We start from the raw sequence: 15295 nt of genomic DNA, 5'->3' as shown, positions 1-15295 counted from the left end.
GCCCATTAATATATTTTTTAATTTTCTCGATCTCCTTCTCTTTTTTTCATTTTTTTTTCTTTTCCTTTCTAAAATTCATGAAATTTTTCTAAAATCCTGAAATTTTCATAAATTTGTGAACTGTGTTTCAAGTCCGTGTCTAATATCTTAAACTTGTGAACTTTTTCTCAAATCAGTGTTTTTTTTTTAAAATACATGAACGATTTTCAGATCCACGAACGTGTCTCAATTTTTACAAACTTTTTCTAAAACCCGTGACTTTTTCCAAAAACTCATGTGAACAATCTATGTCCGAGCGAGAGGAAAGACGAACCAGAAGAAAATAGTCATTTCCTCTGCTTGTCATAAGCGTCGGTCTTCAATGTACTATTTGTTTAGGATATGGACTGCTACCATGAATATTCACTAGTCCGAACTAGGATGGTTCATACAAACAGTTCATATTCTTCAAAATGAGAGCATTCATGACTGTTGTATTGTTTTAAAATTAAGCCTTTTTTGGTTCTTGTATTATTCGTCCCGTGACGCATTTTTTGTCACGTAGCATTTTTTTCACATCCATCAAGTGGATCCATTTTTTTCGTAGTATTCTATCATCATGGCAAGCATCCATGTCAAGTTTTATTATTTTTTGTTATTTTATGCATTTTCTAGGGTTTTCTCAGTGAAAAATCCCTAAAATACTTACCGGACGTGACGCAGCGTATGTTTACCAATTCGTTCAATTTTTGCATGGAGTACTAGGGTGACCATGCCCAGCTGCGTGCAAAATTTGGGTGTATGTTGTGAAAGTCCACAAGTACATCATGTACAAGGTAGGGGTTTCGGTTAAGTCAGAAGAGTCCGTCCCATAGCACTTTTTTTACACATTCATCCAATAGACCCAAAAAATTTCCACAACATTCTATCATCATGGCAACCATCCATGCCAAGTTTCATCGACTTTTTACATTTAATGCATTTTTAGGGTTTTCCTGGTGAAAAATCCGTAAAATACCGACCAGATGTGACACAACGTGTGTATGGTGTCTGAATCCGTTCAAATTTTGCGTGAAGTACTAGGATGACCATGCCCACCAGCTACTTGCAAAATTTGGGTATATTTTATTAAAGTCCACAAGTACATCATATACAACATAGGGGTTTCGGTTAAGTTGGAAGAGTCCGTCCCATAGCACCTTTTTTTACATATTCATCAAATGGACCCAATTTTTTTCCACAGAATACTATCATCATGGCAAGCGTCCACGCCACATTTCATCTATTTTCTAGATTTCATGCAATTTCTACAGTTTCTGCATGAAAAATTCCTAAAATGCTGACCAGACATGACGCAACGTGTGTTTTGTGTACGAATTCGTCCAAATTTTGTGTGGGGTACTAGGATGACCATGCCCAGCAACCTAAAAAATTTGGGTATATTTTATGGAAGTCCACAAGTACATCATGTACAACATAGGGGTTTCGGTTAAGTCAAAAGAGTCCGTCCCATAGCACTTTTTGTTACATATTCATCAAATGGACCCAATTTTTTTCACATCATTCTATCTTCATGGAAAGCATCCAAACCAAGTTTCATCTATTTTTGACATTTCGCACATTTTCTAGGGTTTTCCCGGTGAATAATGCCTAAAATACTGATCGAACGTGACCCAACGTGTGTTTGGTGTCCGAATTCATTCAAATTTTGCGACGAGTGCTAGGATGACAATGCCCAGTTGCCTGCAAAATTTGAGTATATTTAAGGAAAGTCCACAAGTACGTCATGTACAACATAGAGTTTTTGGTTAAGTCGGAAGAGTCCGTCCCATAACACTTTTTTACACATTCAACAACGTAGAGAGTAATAAAGAGATTGAATAAAGACGGTGTGTCGTACAAACCCGGTAACATGAAAGAAGAAGAAGAAGAAGAAGAGAATGTGTTGATAGATTTCCTAAAAAAAATCCCTCACGATGACGTGCGATGATAGATTTCCTAAAAAAGATTTCCCTTACGATGACGTGCACACACCTGATGGCATAAAGGGTGGCGAGAACTATGATTTGAAAAGAATTCCCTAACTGTTCATACCAGGCCAGTTTTCCAGTCTGGAACCTTTTAGAAGGTTACTCGGTTTTTTTTTTCAAAATCGCAATGTTACAAAATGTCCAGCATATTTATTTATTTATTCATATTTTTCAAAAAGTTTGAAAGTATCAAAAAATGGTCGCATTTTCAGAAAAAAATCAGTTTTTTTAATTGTTTGTGTTTTCAAATATTATTCAGAATTTCGAAAAAAATCTCGGTTTTCAAAATTTATTCAGAGTTTAAAATCAGTTCTACTTTTCGGAAAATTTGTATGCATGTTAAAAAAATCAATTTTGTCGTTCGCAAAAAAAAAATCAATTTTCAATTTCTTTTGTGTTCAAAAAAGTCACGTTCAAATTTCTAAAAAATTGTTCAGCTATGTCGCTGTTAATAGTCTTAAGACACCGCGCTGCTCTTTTGTCATTATAGTTGGGTCAGTGTAGTAGTTGGCTCATATGCCTGAGAGTGCAAGGTCTTGTGTTCAAAATACCTGTCGCATGCATATCTTTTTAGGATTTTCCAGTGTTTCAGATAGACGACTTGCTGTTGGGCCGGGCCAGGCTATTGTTAGCCACTGTTTATTTTCGCGGGCTGTCTCAAAAGAAAATTGTCACCAGCGTAAAGACCATCATACCCTTTGTTATGAAGGGGTATAGAAAGATCTCATCCGTTAATGTGTTGGGGGGGGGGGGGGGGGGGGGTACCGAAGCGGCCCACGCGCAGCTGTACCCACCAATGCTAGGGCAACACATCGTCCATGTGGCCCCACACACATCTCTTCTCTTCGTTCTTATCTCTTTCCCCTCTGCTGCGAACTCCCTTGACGCTTGCCACCATGGCGCCTCCTTTCCCCAATGCTCGCCGCCATGCATGGTCGCCTCCTCCTTCACCTCCTACCCCTCACGGGCACAGGTGACCGTCCGTCACCGAAACTTCGGCAGGGCGCCCGGTGCCTATCGCTAGCCTTCACAAATTGACCGAAACAAAGAATTTCAGAGCAATGTGGAGAATCATTGTAACAAAAAAAATAAAGTTCTTACGATCTGATCGCGGAGGCGAATATTTGAGTTACGAGTTTGGCCTACATTAAAACAATGTGAAATAGTTTCACAACTCATGCTACCTAGAACACCACAGCGTAATGGTGTGTCTGAACGTCGTAACCATACTTTATTCGATATGGTGCGTTCTATGATGTCTCTTATCGATTTACCACAATCGTTTTGGGGTTGTGCATTAGAGACAGCTGCATTCACGTTAAATAGGGCACCATCTAAATCCATTGAGATGACATCGTATGAACTATGGTTTGGCAAGAAACCTAAGTTGTTGTTTCTTAAAGTTTGGGGTTGCGACACTTATGTCAAAAGGCTTCAGCCTGATAAGCTCGAACCCAAATCAGAGAAGTGCGTCTTCATAGAATACTCTAAGAAAACAATTGGGTACACCTTATACCACAGATCCGACGGCAAGATCTTTGTTGCCAAGAATGGATCCTTTCTAAAGAAGGAGTTTCTCTCGAAAGAAGTGAGTGGGAGGAAAGTAGAACTTGATGACGTAGTCTGGATGAAGGAGTTCATATCCGATCTGGGTGTGATACCCAGTGCATCGGGTCCAATGAAAATCATTTTGTGACAACACTAGAGCGAAAGAATCCAGATTTCACAAGAGAACCAAACACATCAAGAGACGCTTCGACTCCATTCATGAAAAGGTCAAGGATGGAGACATAGAAGTCTGCAAAACACATACGGATCTGAATGTAGCAGACCCGTTGACTAAGCCTCATCCGCGAGCAAAACATGATCAGCACCAAGACTCCATGGGTGTTAGATTCATTACAATGTAATCTAGATTATTGACTCTAGTGCAAGTGGGAAACTAAAAAAAATGCCCTAGAGGCAATAATAAAGTTGTTATTTTATATTTACTTATGCATGATAAAGGTTTATTATTCATGCTAGAATTGTATTGATCAAAAACTTAAATACATGTGTGAATACATAAACAAATACCGTGTCCCTACTAAGCCTCTACTAGACTAGCTCGCTGATAAAAAATGGTTAAGGTTTCCTAACCATAGACATGTGTTGTCATTTGATAACGGGATCACATCATTAGGAGAATGATGTGATGGACAAGACCCATCCGTTAGCTTAGCATATTAATCATTCAGTTTATTGCTATTGCTTTCTTGATGACAAATTGTAAGTGCATCTAGTGCCACCCCTAGTTGGTTTTGGAGTATTGACGACAAACCTGGTTGAGGGACTAATGTGTTTGTGAGAATTGCAGGATAACACAGGTAGTAGTCCCTCATTGATTCGGTTTACCTACCGGAGATGACCCCTAAAAATGTATGAAGACATTGAAGACAATGATGGTATGTGAAGATATTCACAATGAAGATTATGACTCGAGAAGACATTCACGTGAAGACTATGGAGTGCGAAGACGTAGCTGTTTCGTAGTTTCCTTTCTTCTTTGTTGAGTCATAGGAACCACCGTACTGTTAAGTGGGGTCCAAGTGAACAAAGTCAGAGTGACTGAAGTGATGCTCAACCAAATCCTAAGTCTTCGAGCGAAGACAATGAGAGCAAATCTTATCCAAAGCTGGATGAGTCAGCCTTACTTGTAGCCCAAGTTAAGCTGCCGCGTGTGTTTGAAATCTGACCGTTGGAACACGTGTCAGTTCCGTAGTGACCCAGGGTCATTTCGAACAAATTAGGTCGGGTTGCCTAGTGGCTATAAATAGCCCACCCCCTACACCATAAATTGGTGGCTGCTCAGAGTTAGTGCACGGCTTTTGTTGTTTGAGAGCAACCCACCTCGAAGCCTTTGAGAGAAAGATCCTTGCGAGGACAAAGCCCAAAACACCCAGAGCGAAAGAGTGTTAGGCATCACTGAAGTCTTTCTGTCCGCGTGACCTGAAGACTTGTTACACTTGAGAACTGTGAATCCTCCAGCCGGTTAGGCGTCGCGTTCTGAGCATCCAAGAGTCATTGTGGATTGCCGGTGAACGAACTCTATGAAGGTTTGGAAGTCTACCTTGAAGACTTACCAGAGTGATTGGGCAAGGACTAAGTGTCCTTAGCTCAAGGGGAATAAGGTGAAGACGCGGTCTTCTGAGTTAAAGCTCAGCCTCCCTAACCAGACGTACAGTTGTCACACAACTGGAACTGGTCCAACAAATCACGTGTCTTCATCAAGCAACTAGTTCTATCTCTTCCTTCACTTATTTACAGTTTGTCTTCGTGAAGTCTTTTGCTTGGTTGACTTATCTGTTTGACTTCACTGTGTGACGACTATTGTTGTTTGGCTTCACACTATCTTCCATCTTGATCCATACTACCTAGTTGCTAATAGTCTTCATGCTTTAGCTTCATTACTTGCTTGACTATGGCTTGTCTAGGGTAGTCTACCTTCCGCTGCATGTCTATAGGTTCATTTCTATCATTTGTTTTCGAAACTCCCATGTTTTGAAGACTTTCATAAAAATCGCCTATTCACCCCCTCTAGTCGATACTAGCACTTTCAATTGGTATCAGAGCAAGGTACTCCCTTGTTCTGTGTGATTCAGTTTAACCACATGGAGTTTTAGCTATGTCGACTGCAGGGATAATCAAAGTCTCCGCTGCGTGCCCTGTCTTCGATGGCACTGATTGCCCCTATTGGAAGAATAAGATGCGTATGCATCTTGAAGCCATTGATGTCGACCTCTGGTACGTCGTCAAGAATGGCGTTCCCAAGGGCGGTGAAGGTGTCGCCCCTGCCGATGTCAAGAAGTTCATTCAACTGGACTCTACTGCCAAGAACATCATCTATGGTCATCTGACCAAAGGACAGTATGGCCGTGTGAGTGCTCTGGAAACTTGGAAGCTACTCCCTCCGTTCCGAATTACTTGTCGCATGTATGGATGTATCTAGATGTATTTTAGTTCTAAATACATCCATTTCTTTGACCAATAATTTGGAACGGAGGGAGTAGTCTGGGACTGGCTGTCCAAGGTCAACGAAGGCGTCTCAACCCAGAGAGACTCAAGGATCAGTGTTCTTCGCAACCTCTTCAACCGCTTCAAGAGAAACGACAATGAGAATGTCGAGCTCACGTTTGATCGCCTCACTGACATCACAAATGAGCTTCATGCTCTTGGCGCCACAGAGATCACCAAGCATGAAATCGTCAAGACACTCCTGAGATCACTTGACAGCTCGTTTGACACCCTAGCCTTAATGATCCAAGAACGCCCTGACTTCAAGACTCTCGATCCGTCTGACATACTTGAGAGCCTCAACACACATGAGTTACAGTTATCTGAGAAAAGAGAGATCTATGGTTCTAGCTATGGACGTACTCGCGCTTTGAAGGCAAAAGTTTTTCCTCATCTGAAGAAGAATCTGACTGCAGTTCTGGGGATCCTGAAGACATTGGAAAGGAGCTTGCTATGCTTGTGAAGAAGTTCAAGAAATTCACCAAGAAGAAAGGCTTCAGAAGGTCTTCAAGATCCAGCTCAAGAAATGATGAAGCTTCCACTCATGACCACAAGAAGAGAACATGCCACAAGTGCAAGAAACCTGGTCACTATCTCTGAGTGTCCTCAGTGGGACAATGAGAACAACAAGAAGAAGAAGAGCAAGGAATATGATTCTGATGACAAGAAGAAGACGATATCCTCAGAGTCTTCTTCCAAGTCTTCCTCCAAGTCTTCATCACATAAGAAGAGCTCATCTAGCAAGGCTCGTGCTTTTGTTGGCAAGGAAATGGATTCAGAGGAGGAGTCTGCTTCTGAAGAGGCAGAGGTGGAGTCTGAGGAGGAGTCCGACTCTGGTGTTGCAAGTCTGGCTCTAGCCATAGCCTATGTTGCCAAGTCCATCTTCAACACTGAAGACAATGGCTCCTTCACCAACGCTGATGCTAATGACAAGGACGACTCTGCCCCCACCTACTACTTCATGGCACGTGGTGCCAAGGTAAACTCACGCGATGCTTACTTTCAAACATCAAGTGAAGATGACTCTGATTGTGAATCCAAACCCAGCTACAAAACACTTGCTAAAATTGCAACTGAACAACAGAAAGGTATGGAACATATTCAAAAACTGTTAGACAAAAGCGATGACCTGTTGGACGCGGAAATGACCCGATCTCAGTCCTTAATTGAAGACATAAAAAATCTTCATGTTAAGTATGAGGAACTAGAAAGTCGTCATGAAACGCTCTCAACAACTCATGAAAAGCTTTCCTATGATTATCTTCAAAGGAAGCAAGAAATTGAGAGCAGTTCATGAAGATCTTCAAAAAGAGAACGAGTCACTTCGCGCTCAATAGATCAGTCCCGCTCAGGAAGGATTTGAACCACCATGTCTAAAATTCCTTGAGCGTGATAACGCTACTTCTGTTGCTGAATGTTCTACTGCTACTGCTGTCACAATATCTTCAACTGCTGATGTGGTAATTAACCCCTCCGCTGAGGATACCACTACTATTGCTGATGAAAATGCTAGGTTGAAGACATTGCTTGAGACTGGGATGTACAAAAGTCTCAAAGGGCATCAGACACTATGTGATGTCCTCAAAAAGCAGATTCTCAACCGAAACCCTAGAAAAGAGGGTGTCGGGTTCGAGAGGAAAATGAATGTTGATGGTTCTTACTGGAAGCCTGAGCAGTACCCCAAAACCACATGGGTTGCTGCAAAGGGACCTTCAGTGGACCCATCCACCTTATCTGGCTTCACCTGTGCTAACCCGATTGTCATTGATGAATCCTTTGATGCAAACTATAAACTGTTTAAGAATCAGAACGGTGAAGTGTTTGCCAGGTATATTGGTACTAACTGCAGGAATGGACCACCTATGAAGAAGATCTGGGTGCCCAAAAGGTGTCTTGAGAATCTTCCTGTGAATGTCATCATGACACCGCAAGGGAAGAAGACAAACCCCAGACCAAAGGCTTCATATGGTCCAAAGGCTTCATACAGACAGGGGACTCACAAGAGTCACCCTAACGCCAATGTTTTGCAGGGAAATCATACTCAATCTTATGAATATGAGCGCATATCATCAAACCGCTATGTTCATAAGACTAAGAACTATTCTGCTTATTCATATGAGTATTATTCAGCTCCTGCAAGGCTATTTGCTAGGGCTCCAAAGCCAAAGTTCTCAGATGCTGCACTTAGACTCATTGCTTCTAAGCCACCCCTGAAGATGTGGGTGGTTAAGAAAAATTAACTTTCCTTTGTAGGGAAAGGTCTCCAGCTGGAAATCAAAGGCCTCCGATGCTTATGCTGGGGACCTAAAACATCTTGTGGGGCACAAGATAAAATGCCCAAATGGTCTTACTATGTATTTTGTTCCTGAATCACTTGCCAATCATCCTATCAGCCCTAACCTTGATCTGAGCTTTGATAATCCTCTTGTCCGTCAAATGTTTATGCTTCACAATACTCTTGGTGAAGCCTATCCCCCTAACTGTACTGTAGGGTATGACACCATATGTTTCAGAATGGATTATGGATAGTGGATGCACTAATCACATGACTGGTGATCAAAGTCTTCTCATGGACTCAACCTTACGTCCATCTGACAAGAGTCACATCACATTTGCTGACACTGGTAAAAGCAAGGTATTGGGTCTAGGTAGAGTTGCAATCTCAACGGATCAGCACATGGATAAAGTTATGCTTGTTGAATCCCTTGGTTCAACTTAATGTCTGTCTCAATGCTTTGTGACTTGAACATGATTGTGATATTTGGAAAATATCGTTGCCTTGTTCTAATGGAATCTGACAAGTCTCTAGTCTTTGAAGGGTACCGGAAAGATGATCTATATATGGTAGATTTCTCAGCAGGACCACAGTTAGCCGTATGTCTTCTAGCAAAAGCTTCAGAGTGCTGGCTCTGGCATCGGAGGCTAGGGCATGCTGGCATGAGGAACCTATACACTCTTGCGAAGAAGAAACATGTCATAGACATCGAGGGCGTCAAGTTCAAGAAAGATCATCTGTGTGGTGCCTGCGAAGCTGGCAAGATGACTAGGGCCAAGCATCCCTCGAAGACAATCATGATGACATCTCAACCCTTCGAGCTGCTACACATGGACTTATTTGGCCCTACTCACTACTCTACTCTTACTACCACTGCTTGCCTCTATGGCTTCGTCATTGTTGATGATTATTCAAGATATACATGGGTGCATATAATCCTCTACAAGAATGAAGTGCAGGATGTCTTCAGACACTTTGCAAATCGTGCCATGATGAACTATGGCATCAAGATCAAGCACATCAGAAGTGACAATGACACAAAGTTCAAGAACACAGGCCTTGACACTTATCTTGATATGCTGGGTATCACTCATGAGTTCTCTGCTCCATACACACCTCAGCAGAATGGCATCGTGGAGTGCAAGAACAGGACACTCATTGAGATGGCTCAGACGATGCTTGACGAATATAAGACACCAAGGAAGTTCTGGCCTGAAGCCATTGATACTGCATGCCATGTCATCAACCGTGTTTATCTTCACAAGCTTCTGAAGAAGACATCCTATGAGCTCCTAACTAGTAAGAAGCCAAACGTCAGTTACTTCAGAGTATTTGGTGCTAGGTGCTGGATCAAGGCCACATCACACTTCAAAATTTGCACCAAAAGCACATGAAGGTTTTATGCTTGGTTACAGAAAGGATTCGCACTCCTACAGAGTCTTCAACCTCTTTCACTATAAAGTGGTTGAAACTGTAGATGTGCGGTTCGATGAGACTAACGGCTCGCAAAGAGAGCACCTGCCAAATGTGCTAGATGAAGTTCCACCTAGTGAATCCATCAAGCTCATGGGAACTAGAGAAATCATACCGTCTGAAGCACAGGCTGAAGAGGAACTTATCATTTCTGCACCTGATCGACCTGAAGACAATGCTCAGTCTGAAGTCAATGCACAAAACGAAGACAATGATCAGCAAGAGCAAAATCTTCATCCAGTTCATCCTCGTGTTGCAAATGAAGTACAGATTGAGAAGATAATTGATAGTATCAATGCACCTGGTCCACTCACTCATTCAAGAGCAACGCAACTGGCAAATTTCTGTGGGCACTTTGCATTTGTCTCTATATCTGAACCCAAGAAAGTTGCTGAAGCCTTCATGGAACCTGAATGGATTCAAGCTATGCAGGAAGAGCTTCAACAGTTTGAGTTGAACAATGTATGGGAATTGGTCAAGCGTCCTGATCCTCGTAAGCACAATGTCATTGGCACCAAATGGATATATCGCAAGAAGCAAGATGAGCATGGTCGAGTTGTCAGAAACAAGGCTTGTCTCGTTGCTCAAGGATACACTCAAGTTGAAGGGATTGACTTCAATGAAACATTTGCTCCTGTAGCTAGGCTTGAAGCCATTCGCATACTACTAGCATATGGAAATCATCACAACATCCTTCTGTACCAAATGGATGTGAAGAGTGTCTTCCTCAATGGCAAGATTGAAGAAGTGTATGTTGCACAACCACCTGGTTTGAAGATCCAAAACATCCTGATATGGTATACAAGCTAAACAAGGCACTGTATGGCCTCAAACAAGCCCCTCGTGCTTGGTATGACACACTTAAAGACTTCCTGAAGAGCAAAGGATTCAAACCTAGTTCTCTAGATCCTACACTCTTCACGAAGACATATGATGGAGAACTGTTTGTATGCCAAATCTATGTGGATGACATTATCTTTGGCAGCACTAACCAGAAATACAGTGATGAGTTTGGGCACATGTGCAAGAGCAATATCAGATGTCTATGATGGGTGAGCTGAAGTTCTTCCTAGGTCTTCAAATTCGCCAGCAAAGTAACAACATCTTCATATCTCAAGAGAAATACCTCAAAGACTGCCTAAAGAAGTTTGGAATGCAAGACTGCAAAGGTTACACGACGCCAATGCCAACCTGTCGGCGTTCTGGGAACGGGGGTCCCCAGACTTGCCTACCTGCGGCCCACGGCGTGGCTAAGTCAGCGGGCCGCACGGCCCATCTTCATCAATGAGGCATCCAAGACCCTCGCGAGGGGCCAAGCCTCGCGAGGCGGACGATGCAAGACCTCCTCAGGGGTGGCCTGGCCAGGCAGGCTCATGAGGAGCGGAGATATCAAGGCGGGGAAAACCTCACGAGGCTCTCGTGACGTGAGCCATGACGATCGAGACCAGCCGGGCGCCAGCGCGCGCAGCGTCCTTGTTTTCTCTTTGGTGCTAAGGAGGCCAGCACAGGCGAGGAGTACCGAGGCATCAGGCAAAGGTTGCCTTATTGGTGCAACAAGACCAAGACCGGAAGGACGGCAGGACGGAGGTCATCGTGGAGCCCAAGACGGCGTCACTACCAGAGCCTTTCGCAGGCGAAGACCACTTTTGTCAGGATAGCTTATACTAGCTGTCCCCCTTCAAATTTGCCCGCCGTTGTTGGCTCCCTTCCCGCTCAATATTTGGGAAGAGGACCAGGGCCTATATAAGTAGAGCTAGCCACCACTGTAGGAGGGGACAAACTCACTCAGAGGCATCTCACCCACACAAGCTGGACGAGCACAAGAACACCTCAACCTCAGGAGGTTGTTCTTCCCCTTGTACTATTCATCATCAGCCCAAGAGGCAATCCACCACCACCACACTGGAGTAGGTTATTACACCACAACGGTGGCCCGAACCAGTATAAACCTCGTGTCTTTCTGTGTTGCGAGTTCGTCGAGTTCGTCCGTGAGATCTTAGCGAGCTAGGGCATGGATTGGTAGGAGGGGAAGACTTCGCGCGCACCCCAGAGTTTGAACCTTAAGGGTTTGCCGGAACCCCACATTCGACATTTGGCGCGCCAGGTAGGGGTGTGCCGTAGCTTCCCTTCCATCAATTCGTCGCTCCGTCGCTCCGTCGTCTCCATGGCGGACGCTCGCCGCGCTCGAGCTGAGCGCCGGGCTGCCCTCACCGCCCACGTTGCTCAGACGGCTCCCGTCGACGGGCCACCTCGTCGTTCTCCGTCTCCCGCCGTCAACGCCGCCACCGGCCCGGCGGGGAACGAGCAGCAAGCGTCCTCGCTGCATCCATCGGTGCGGCAGGACGGTCGCATCGCCACTCCGTCGCTGACCCCGGCCGGTTCTTCGTCTCACACATGCCGCGCTCCCATGGAGGCGCGGGCCGCACTCCTCACCGCAAACGAGCTCCTGCGCTACCGCCCGGTGGACGACCCCTACGAGGAGTGGCTCGATCGCGTCGCCGAGCTCGTCCGCGCCGCGGGGGGCTCCCCGACGCCGTCCCACTCTCTGCCCCACCGTCGGCCAGCCACAGGCGATGTGGCTCATGGCGCGCCTCCACCACCTTTGCCCCAAGACTGCGCCTTGGCGCCAAGGTGCGCGGCCCCACGGCGTGATCCGCCACGTCCGGCGCCCGCGCGCGAAGAGAGAAGCTGCCAAGAAATCCCACGGCCGCGAGAAGCTGCACCTGCGCTCCCCGCGCTGCCTCGTCAAGACCGCGCGCTGCCCGCAGCGGCGCCGCGCAGACCTCATCAAGACCAAGCTCCACCTCCGAGGCGGGCCCCGGAACCACGGCCGACTCCCGCACCTTCACCCCTGAGCTGCGTAGCATCGCCCCGCCAGACAAGTTCAAGCCCGATCTGCCTCCTCGCTACGACGGCACCGCCGACCCCGCGGAGTTCCTGCAGCTCTATGAGCTGAGCATCGAAGCGACCAACGGCGATGAGAAAGTCATGGCGAACTGGTTTCCCATGGCTCTCAAGGATGGAGCCCGCTCCTGGCTCCTGAACCTGCAGCACGGCTCGACATCCTCCTGGGTGAGATGCGCGACCGCTTCGTCGCCAACTTCTAGGGCACTCGCGACCGCCCGCCGGCCGCGGGTGACTTGCGCCGCATCAAGCAACAACCCGGAGAGACCCTCCAGAAGTACATCCAGCGCTTCAACAACACTCGCCTCAAGATCCCCAAGGTCACGGACGAGGCCATCATCTCCGCGTTCTCAGACGGCGTCCGTGACGTCAAGATGAAGGAAGAGCTTGCTATCCATGAGGAGCTGTGCACATCTCAGGAGCTGTTCAACCTGGCGACCAAGTGCGCGAGAGCTGAGGAGGGGCGCCTTTCCCTCCTCGAGCTGCCAGCTGCAGGAGCAAAAGAGAAGAAGGCCAAGGCCAAGGACGTGAAGTGCAAAGAAGCGGCAGTGCTAGCCGCGGAGCCCGACACCAAGCATGGCAGAGATCAGCCCGAGTCATCCAAGAATAGCCGACCGTTCTGCTCCTTCCACAACCTGAACACCCACAACACCAGTGACTCTCAAGAGCTCAGAGCCATTCGCGAGGGACGTTTCGGTCGACGCCCCGAGCGCAGTGACCGGGGCTACGGCCGTGGAGGAGGACGTGGAGGCGGACGCTGGGACGACCAGGGCCCGCGCCAAGAGTGGCGCGACAGGCCTCGTGAGGACCGCTGGCAGGACCATCCTCGCGAGGGCGCCTGGAGGGACCATCCTTGTGAGGGTAGCCCCCAAGGCAACGCCGGTCTTCCCCCGCTGCCGCCACCAAGAAGGAACGACGATCACCACCAGGACGAGGGGGCTGGGGGCTTCCAGGAGCCCTGTGCAATCACCTGAATCTTGGGTGGCGCGCAAGCCCCAGCCTCGCAGCGCATCTTCAAACAGTTCGCTCGCGAAGTGAACGCGGTGCTCCCCAAGCTCGAGGCCACGCGCCCGCTCAAGTGGTCCCAATGCGCCATCACTTTCAATTCGGCAGATCAGCTCAAGTGCGCAGCCACCGCCGGCGCCCTCCCGATGCTGTGCTCCCCAGTCATCAGCAATGTGCAAGTTACCAAGACCCTCATTGATGGCGGCGCAGGGCTCAACGTCCTGTCCATCGACACATTCGGCAACCTCCAAGTGCCATATGAGCAGCTTCAGCCTACCAAGCCTTTCTCAGGAGTGACCGACGGTTCCACCACACCGATAGGGCAGGTCCGCCTGCCCCGTCACCTTCGAAGAGCACAAGAACTACCGCACCGAGCTCATCGACTTCGACGTCGCACACATCCGCTTGCCGTACAACGCCATCCTCGGGTATCCAGCCCTGGCCAAGTTCATGGCAGTCACCCACCAAGGCTACAACGTCGTCAAGATGCCGGGAAGCGGCGGGATCATCACGGTCCCATGTGAAGAGAGAGATGCGGTGTGCTCCCTCGAGCGCGCCTTCCAAGCTGCAGCAATCAACGACCCCGACAGCAGAAGTGAGGGCCCTCCGGAGGCCATCCCCAAGAAGAAGCAGTTGCGCCGTGCCGAGCCTCAGGAGGGTGGCATCACAGCAGGAGCCTCGTCAGGATCAGCGCCCGCTCCAGGGGCGCCTCCCTCTGTCGCATAGGAAGGCGCGCCCGGCGCCCTCCTCGGGTAGGGCTTGGGGGCTCTCTTTTGGAGGGCCTCCGACCTTGCCAACCTCACGAGGGAGGCGCTTGGGCACCACTTGGAGGCGTGTTTCGCGGCACGTTTCCCTCAGGAGAACACAGGCCAAGGAGTGCCCACCGCTCAGGAGTTCATCACCAAGACCACTCAGGAACTGCAAGACGCAAGAGCCATGCGCGGCTATAGCCGCTCGCGAGGCGCAGCTCCCCATCCAGGCGAGGATGCTGGGATGCATGTCTGCATCGACGTCCCAGGGCTCAACAGGGCCGCATCTCAGGAGCGTTTCTGGCCTTCGTGTGTGGGCCGTTGCGAGGGCCCGCCGCACAGCTACGTTTGCATGCCCTTCGGCTTGCCGAGCGCGGCGTCGGCCTATCAGCGCAACATGCGGCGTGTCCTGGCGGCTCAGGAGGCCAGGTACCACGCCGTCCTGGAAGAGATGGAGATGGCCTTCAGGGAACCTCCCGAGCCCCCAGAGCCTCCCGAGGCTTAGGAACCCGGTGGCTCGTGAAGGGTCATTCCTTCGACGCACGCCTTCAGCTGCACCAACTCTGCTTCGTCTACAGAACCAGGTGACACTTTCCAAGCTCGTTTAGCTGGGAGCACCCCTCGGGCTGCATTATTCCCAGGCCGCATGGGTCCATCCCTGTGGCGTGTATCCCTTTTGCTTATGTCTTTAGCTTACTTTGCTGGGGGCGCCCCTCGGGCTGCATCATCCCCAAGCCGCTCGGGCCGGACCCAGTGGCATGTATCTCCCTACATTTACCCAAGCTGATTTGCCTTCCCTGCTTAACCTGCCTACGGTTGTCACCTGC

The sequence above is a fragment of the Aegilops tauschii genome, chromosome 2, assembly GCF_002575655.3.
Source record: "Aegilops tauschii subsp. strangulata cultivar AL8/78 chromosome 2, Aet v6.0, whole genome shotgun sequence".
NCBI classification, from domain to species: Eukaryota; Viridiplantae; Streptophyta; class Magnoliopsida; order Poales; family Poaceae; genus Aegilops; species Aegilops tauschii.
The sequence above is the reverse complement of the archived record's forward strand: the minus strand, read 5'-3'. Positions refer to the sequence as shown.